At 42.1% G+C, this 9081-nt stretch overlaps 1 protein-coding gene across 5 annotated transcripts in view; it reads right to left on the reverse strand.

Annotated features, from left to right (window-relative positions):
• The window catches only part of CCNY (cyclin Y), a 305165-nt gene that overhangs the window by 164647 nt on the left and 131437 nt on the right, over positions 1–9081 (reverse strand). The window lies entirely within an intron of this gene.

The following is a 9081-nucleotide window of genomic DNA, read 5'->3' on the forward strand; positions in this document are numbered from 1 at the left end:
CTGGTAGCAGGGGTGGAAGTAGAAGGGGGACAACAGGAAGGCGGAGGAGGGGGCAGAGAGAAGAATCACAAAGCGACAGTTATGGCTACCATTGACTGAGAACCTGCCTGATCCCAGGCTCCTCCCAAGCACGAGCTCATCTATCTTTGCCGCCATCCAGTAAGGCAAGTACTATCATTCCCATGTTAAAGATGAGAAAACTAAAAACTAGGGTAATGTTAAATATGGTGAACCCCAAGTTTCTCTTCAAAGAATCAGTATGTCAGTAGGTTCAGCTCTCTTATTCTTTGATTCTCCATTTTAAAGTTTAACTTCCTGGTTCTCATTGCCCACTTGCTTCTAGTTTCACTAAACAACTTTCCCACCAGTCCTAATCAGTAGTTCACATCTGTTCCCCTGGTCATCTGCTCCATCCTAATTCCGGTCATCCACTTTGACCTGAGTCACCCTTGGTCACCTGCTCTGACGTAAGTCACCTTTAGTTACCTGTTCCTAACTGTTCTTCCCACCAAACTACTCACCCTGCCACTCTGGCTCATACCCCTGATCTCTTTAAAATAGCCAATCAGAATTAGCTTAGACTGTGCGGTCCAACCCTAGCCAATAGGGGAACAACACAGTAGCAGGGGCTACCTGCAACAGGAATAAGAATCCCTGCCCCTCCCCTGTTCAGGTGTGCTCTCGCCATTGTTCCATCTGCAACGAGCACCCTTTCTGCAGAAAGTAAAAATTGCCTTGCTGAGAGAATTAAATTTATGTTTGAGTGCTATTTCTTTGTGGCACTGGGGAACAAGCATTTCTAACAGTAACTTGCTCAAAGTCACACACCTCATCCATCCAGTAAGTGATGGAATCTGTGCTCTTTCTACTTTAAGACTATTTCAACTGAATTCTGTGTTCCCAGAGGGATTCCTGTATACTTGGCCTCAGGCCCCAGCTCAGCAGGGCCCTGGGTTACCACTCATCTTCAACCTCAGCAGTTCCACTTTAATTCATGTTATGCATCTTAATTACATGTCATTAAAAATAATAATAATAATAATACACGAGTTCCATGACTCCCAAAACTAAACAACAGTTTGAAAACCACCGCCCTATGCCATATTGCCAACTACAAAGGCATCTTTGGCAGCGGGTGTGCCGAGCTGGGACTGAGGGAAGAAGAGGCCTGCCCTGCACATAGGCTGGGAAGCAGAGGGAAATGAGACTGCAACTCTAAGGCCCAGAAAGTTCCGAGACACTGAAGTAAGGGAGAGGTAAAGGAGCGCTTTTATCAGGTGACAACTGTCAGTCATTGGTTCACACCAAAACCAAATCTGTAAGCACATCCTCAAAGCAGCCAGTATTTAAATAAAAAGTTAAGAAAATCTGTTGTTTTTTTTAGGGTTAGCTTTGATATACAAAATTTCAAATACCAAAATAAACACAACAGATAAACAGCTCTATTTTAAAACCACCTGAATGTGTGCCAATCTTGCAGAAGAACATGGGTTTCCTCAGTATCCTGATCCTGGGGGGGAAATACCGTCTGCTGGCACACCAGGCATCCTGGGCAACTATTTTGGGGTGTTTTGCCATCCTAGGTTTGCTTCCTACTAATTAATCATTGCAAGGCATTCAGACAAGGTCAAAATTAATTGACAAGAATTTATCTATACTCAGCCACAAGTGCATGGTTTTCAAATTATGCTACCGTACTGATTTAATTTGTATGCTATATTTTGTACAAACATAATCTGATAGTTCTCACATTTTGAGAGTATAATCCTTAAAATCAAGCCAATGAATGCTTGGTAGGAGATCTTCCTCATTTTCCATTAAGTAAACACTGAGCTGATTTATGACTAAGTGATACTCTGTTTAGCAGAGAGCAGTCTTCAGATACACAGGCAATAATTCACTTTGTTCATTTTGCTCTATGCTCATGACCAGTATCAGACGATGCCTTTATGAGAGAAGGCAACAACAACACATTCTTATTGCATACCCAAGTTTTCTTCCAAGCATGAAGATTTGAGCTTGGCATTTCACAGTTTTATGGAAGTCAAGATAAAAGGGTTTTTGAGTTCTCACTACTTTAAGAGTCACAATTCTCAGCCAGGTATGGTGGTTCATGCTTGTAATCCCAGCACTTTGGGAGGCCAAGGTGGGCGGATCATGAAGTCAGGGTTCAAGACCAGCCTTGCCAACACAGTAAAACCCCGTCTCTACTAAAAATACAAAAATTAGCTGGGCATGGTAGCAGGCGCCTGCAATCCCAGCTACTTGGGAGGCTGAGGCAGAAGAATCACTTGAACCCAGAAGGCGGAGGTTGCAGCGAGCCGAGATCATGCCACTGCACTCCAGCCTGGCGACACAGCTAGACTCCATCTCAAAAAAAAAAAAAAAGCACAGTTCTCTGTTTCTTAGTTTGTTCATATGTAAAATCAGGGAGTTGAAAGAGTTCCCTTTAGCTCAGCAAACACTTACTAAGCACCATTATATGTACACCAGGGGCTGTGGTAATGCCAGGATTCAAATACGAAACAAACAGTGCCTGACCTTGAGAAGTCTGTAAAATGTAGTAGCAGTAGTAGTAGCAGCAGCAGCAGTAGTAGTAGTAGCAGCAGCAGTAAAATATATATAAACAGACAACTTCTAATATAACCTGATACAGATGAGAGTTCTAAGGAAACACAGAAAATGCTTATGGTAGGCAGAATAATGTCCCCAAAGATGTACACCCCCTAATCCCTGGAACCTGCAACCTTACATGGCAAAGGGGAATTAAGGCTGCAGATGGAATTAAAGTTGCTAATCCACTGACTTTAAAACGGATGTTCCTGGGATTATCTGGGTAAGCCTAAAGTAATCTCCCTAAAAGGGGAAGAAGAAGGCAGAAGATAAAGAGATGTGCTGACAGAAGTATACTCCAGACATGCGAGGCCACTGGCTTTGGAAACAGAGGGGGCCGTAAGTCAAGGAACATAGGCAACCTCTAGACACTGGAAAAGGCAAGGAAACAGATTTTCCCTGAGAGCCTCCAGAGGACCGCAGTGCTGCCAGCACTTTGATTTTAGCCTAGTGATACCCAGGTCAGACTTCTAAACTAGAGAAGTGTAAGATAACACATTTGTATTGTTTTAAGCCAGAAAATGTATAGTAATTTGCTGTGGCAGCAACAGAAAATGAACACAGAGCCTTTCCGTTGGAAAATGCAATTATTTATATGTCAAAAGAGAATACTCATTCCTACCAATGCTTCCATCAGCCACACCCAACAAGGAGAGGAAGCTCATTAAACCTAAAGCTTGGTGCAAAAATGCAAATGTCAAGTGGTATATATCCATCATGTGACACTAAGTTTCCAGTGCCTGCTCCCAGAACATCTTTCATAGACTTGCCAGTCAACAGAGCTATGATGTGGGAGAAAAACTACTCACCAATACAAGGCCATAACTATTCATACAGAAACTGCAGTGCCACCTAGCACTTCTGTGCCATATACATGAGTGTTCATCTGGGCCTTCTGAGATGTCTGCTCTCAATCTATTTTGCTTCAGTTTTTGTCAACTGAGACACTACAAATACAGCCTACCATGGAGCACAACATTTAAATGCGATACCAGGAAAAGCTACAGAAGACAGCCCACCCCCAGCCGGGGGCCAGAGCATCTCCTCCTCTAGAATTCTCTTTATGAGTCAAAAATAGCCCCACAGTTACCTGTCAGGCCACATTCTGAAATGCTAAAGGAACACGAAAACACACAAAGGGGCTGCTTCCTCCTGGACACTGGCGCAGCATTTGTTCACTTACTTGAGATGACTCAGAGGAACACAGCCTCAGCAGGACTAAGGCCAGAGGGGAAGGGCCACACCTAATTTGGCTATTTTCAGGAAAGCTGTGCTTCAGTATGGAATCCTACAGCTGTGTTCAGAATCCACCAATGATCTGTGATTTTAAATATTCCTACGTGGATCCTGGCAGTGAGCTCACTCAGGAAGAAAATGCTTAATTCTACATGCTACACATTAACTACTAAATTTATTTATACAAAACCCAAACATTTAACTTGCCTTATAAAATACATATAGAAAACTTCCCACAGTAAGTTTTTAAATAACAAGCAAACTGTATGTGTATGAGCACTTTTCAGAACACATGCACACCTGCACTCCCCTCCTCCCTTCTGTGGATTCCTTTCCTTTCTTTACCCACCTCTTCTTGGCATTATCCCCTGGCATCCTCCCTTGCATATCTGATCAATCAACAGTTTGGAAGCCATTCTTCCCACCATCCTTCTCCCACATCTGCCCCACATAGAACACGGAGCAGGCAGTCTCATGGTGGCCCAGAGCTCACTGCTGTCCAGCTGTGAAGCAGCCTCCTTTGCATTTCAATCCAGAAGGGGCAGAACCCTCAAGCCTCAGAACCACCATCATCACCAGACATTCTTAGGGGAGCTCCCGCAACCCCTCAGCAAGCTACAGAGGGGAAGGAACTCAGCATCCTGAGGAAGAAAAGGACTATCTCACTAGCAGTAACTTTTTTAAAGCAATCAATAATAAGTTTTGTTTTCCTTTGTTCATAAGTTAATCAAAGAGGAGTGGGAGATTTTTTTCTGTGTATTTTTTAAGTCAGTCTCATTTCTCTCCCATAAAAGTTCAGAATAGATTTACCTCTAGAATAAAAGGACAGTGGAATTCCTCTCAGTAGTGTAGTATATGTTGGCAGCTCAGGGGAGCATAAAATTTAGTACTAGCTATGTTTTGGCCCAACAGCAGGAAATCACTGAAGGGCCCGCTGGTGTTCACTGAAGAATGTGAACGTGCACAAAGGCAGCACTGCAGTTTGGGCCACTGCCAGCTTTTCACTACCAACGCTTTCAGAGAATTGCACCGCCCTCCATCCCTCCATAAAAACCAAACAACAAACAAAAAACAGGTTTTACTAAAGACCTTCATTATTAAAAATCAAAGAAGGAATCTTGACATATCTAAAGAATGCACTTTCCACACAGAATCAATCCTACAAAAGTAACAATATATTGTAAATGCCTCATTTGAAGATTAGTTCCCAGAAAACCTCCAGGTTTCCTTCAACTCTGTCAATATTGGAAGGCCGTACATTGCAAGATGTGCTCACACAAGTCAGCACCAGTGGACTCCAAGTCCATTTAAGTCATCAGTTTAGCGAAACCTGCATTCTCATATTGTAAAAGCCAATAAGTATCATATTTTTATGACGGAAACTGACATAATGGGATACTGCCTATATACAATAAACTTTAAAGCCCCAAACCATGAATACTACCTAGTATTCATTCTCCTAGACTCATTCACTACCAAAGAACAATCAAGTCTAACTTTGGATATCAGAGGCCCCTTCCTCACCTTCATCTTCTAAGAACCAGGATGCATAGCTCTCTTAAGTGAGACCTGCAGGACGAGAAAAGCTGCCATGCTTTACCAGGAAATCCTTTCCACTCCAGACCTGCCTTTTCTCTAGCACCAAGGTTAATGGGAGCTAAGTATATAAAAGGTTCCACAGACTCTGACATGAATACAAAGATTTTAAAAAGATAAATTCACAGAATGTAATGTACGACTTCTCAACCAGCCGGCCCCAAGTTAAGCATCCCCAGGTCACTAGCTCTCTTCTACAGGAACGTGACACAAATTTTTGGCTAAATCTAATGAAATTGCATATCCAGAGGTCCAAAAGCGCACCCATTTCCTATCCTTCTGTTTCCCATTTCAATCGGATTGCTGGGGGGCGGGGCGGGGGGGGAATCAAAGACAAAGGAGCAAGACACTTAAAATATGAGAAACGCTGGGGCAGGTATGTAGTGACATTCAGAGCTCACACATGCTTATGGTAAATTCTGTTTTCGTGCTCAATGAAATCCACAAGATGATGCTGACCTTTTCTCTTTCAAGAGACTGAGCAAAAGGCCGGTATCACTCTCCACCAAAATAACTAAATATCTAATTCATGGAAGAGGAGATCGCAAAGTTCTCATTTACGGAAGGCACCCCAAGACTGTATGGTTCTGATGACACACACTGCAAAGGGCAGCTGGGTTTTAAAACTTTATTATCTAATACTAGGAAGATCGCAGTGAAACTCAATTTCACATGTTTTAAAGAAATACCAGGTATTGATAACAATATGGGGCAACTAGAATATTCTCACCTTTGCTGCTGGGAGTATACACTGGCATAACCACTTTGGAAAACTGTGGACAAGCATTCCACGTACTAACTAAACTTTGCAGGTACCAAATGATATTACACCTTAGGTTTAGTTTTTAATTTTAAACACAAATAAAAACTAAAGTGGTCACACAGAATGACAGGATCACAATCACTGAACTAACTTCATTTATCTGAGTCACCCATTTAGTACAGGAGTACCACAGGAGTTGGAAATACAAACAATGTACAAACAATCCAGTTGCTGACAAAGGGGGAGGGAGGGAGATCACTCACATCTCCCTGCTCTGGGCTAATCACTTTTCACAAATTAGGGCTAAAAAGAATAAACAGTAAGAGTAAGATAATCTGAATTCACATATTGCTGTATTTGAGATTTAACAGTATCAAATTACAATAATGAAAGACACAAGTAACCAGATTATGAGCCACTACCAATTCTCAATCTGTCAACAGCTGCCATGTACCTGGATCTCTGCTACTATCTTTCTGCCATAATCACTATAAAATACAGATAAACTCAATCCATGTGGTGGGAACAAAGGCTGTGGATTTGACGTTGTGTATTAATCTGAGTTCCTAGAGATGACTGTCGTTAGCTGAAGTGGTGCCCAAAAGGAACTCATCAGTCACCTGAGCACTGGCAGGAACTTCCTGAGGCAAACGTGGGTGTGGCCCTCTGGCAGAAATTAGATAACCCCACCAAGGCATCACTTGAGGAGCCAATAGAATTCTCAGAGGGCAGACCTGCTGCCTCAGAAGCCCACATAAGCACTTTTTGAGGAAAGCTCTTCCCACAAACCTAAACTGAAAGGGTCTCAGAGGCACCCTGTCCCTGGCGCAGGAGGACAGGCAAACTCTGTGCGCAGGACTGGCCTGGAGTCATCTGCACACATGAGTGTGCAGACCCAGATGGACTCACCCTATGTGAGTCATGATGCGTACTCACCCCGTTCCTCCACTGCAGGGCCACTCGAAAGCCAAGTAGCTGTGAAAGGAAAACAAAAACTTGGGACTCCAACTCACTATGTCAAAAGGAAAAATATTAAGCTGAAAGCTGCTTTTCCTTTTGTTCCTGAGTAGATAGCTACAGAATAAACGTTAAGTATCTCCACAGGTTGCTACTCTATTGTTCACCTTATCTAGGTAAAGTGTTGATTTACTGAGCTCCAGAGGAATACGTAACTGACTATTCCCCTACCTGCTCCTTTTCTCTTGCAACATGTGGATTCAGTAATACCCTATCCTCTTTCCCCTTCAGCCTGCTTTTCCCCTTTAAATACTGATGCCCTCAAAATCATCTTTGGAGAAAAGCATAGACTATAAACTGCTTGTGTGATGCCATGTTTCTTTAATCCCCGTCATTGTCCTTAATCTTGGCAAAATAAACTTCTAAACTGAAGGCGATCTGTCTCAAATACTTTTGGGTTTACATAGCTATTCTGCTAAAATGTGAAAGGGAAGGAAACCCTCCTTTAATCAGAATTTATGGTGAGGGAGTTGTAATTGTTTCCCAGTGTGCTGTCTGTGAAACATCATCAGAAAATGTGTTTAACGGAACATTCCATAGTTAAGTTTAGGAAATATTACTTGATACATACATTTTTTTTTAACTCTCATTCCCCACAATGCATAATACAATTTACCATTTACCATATAAAGTGCTTCAGGAAAGAAACCTGCTTTATTAGTTGATAAATCTTTTTTCTACCTAAAAGAACAGTCCCCAATCTAGCTTGATCTTTAAAATTATCTAGGACTATCATGTTAAAACAGGATTCCCCGATCCCTTTATCAAAAACTTTAAGGGAGGGGTCGGGTAGCTTAAGAGGCACATGAGGTGACACGATCAGAACAGTTGAGAAAATATTGACAAGCTAACATTTGGCCAGAAATATTTTCTTCTTTTGAAAATGTTTCAGGCCAGGCACGAGGGCTCACACCTGTAATCCCAACACTTTGGGAGGCCGAGGCGGGCAGATCACCTGAAGTCAGAAGTTTGAGACCAGCCTGGCCAATTGGTGAAACTCTGTCTCTACTGAAAATACAAAAATTAGCTGAGCATGGTGGTGGGCGCCTGTAATCCCAGCTACTTGGGAGGCCAAGGCAGGAGAATTGCTTGAACCTAGGAGGCGGAGGTTGCAGTGAGCCGAGACTGTGCCACTGCACTCCAGCCTGGGCAACAGCAAAACACCATCAAAAAAGAAAATGTTTCTAAATGTTTCTAGTTCAATTTCCCACTTCACTAAGTTTCATACACTGAATATTGATTCAAGGTCATTATTCTAAGCATTGTTATCCATTTACAGTTGCCCCTAGGTTATCTGCAGGCGACTGGTATTTGGACAAACACCAAAATCTGTGCATGCTCAAGTCTCACAGTTGGAGCTGTAGAACCCACAGATACAGAAAAAGGCAGTTCTTGGTCATGTAGGTTTTGCATCCTGCAAATACTGCGTTTTTGATCCATGTTCAATTGAAAACAATCCACATATAAGTGGACTAATGTGGCTTAGATCTAAGGTGTTCAGGGTCAACTGTGTAGTACTAAGAATACAAAGAGTGTAGTATGTTGACTCTACAGATCTTAGGTATATCACAGCAGCAGTTTTTGTTTTTGTTTTTTCTACCTTTTGGATTTTATTTACACTAAGTTAATCACAATAATAACAATTATAACTACTGAGCTCTTAAATGTACTGTCTCCCACAGTTTTATTGTTTTGTTTTGCTTTGTTTTTTTAATTATACTTTAAGTTCTAGGGTACATGTGCACAACCTGCAGGTTTGTTACATATGTATACATGTGGCATGTTGGTGTGCTGCATCCATTAACTCATCATTTACATTAGGTATATCTCCTAATGCTATCCCTCCCCCCTCCCCC

Source organism: Theropithecus gelada, chromosome 9 (assembly GCF_003255815.1).
Source record: "Theropithecus gelada isolate Dixy chromosome 9, Tgel_1.0, whole genome shotgun sequence".
NCBI classification, from domain to species: domain Eukaryota; kingdom Metazoa; phylum Chordata; class Mammalia; order Primates; family Cercopithecidae; genus Theropithecus; species Theropithecus gelada.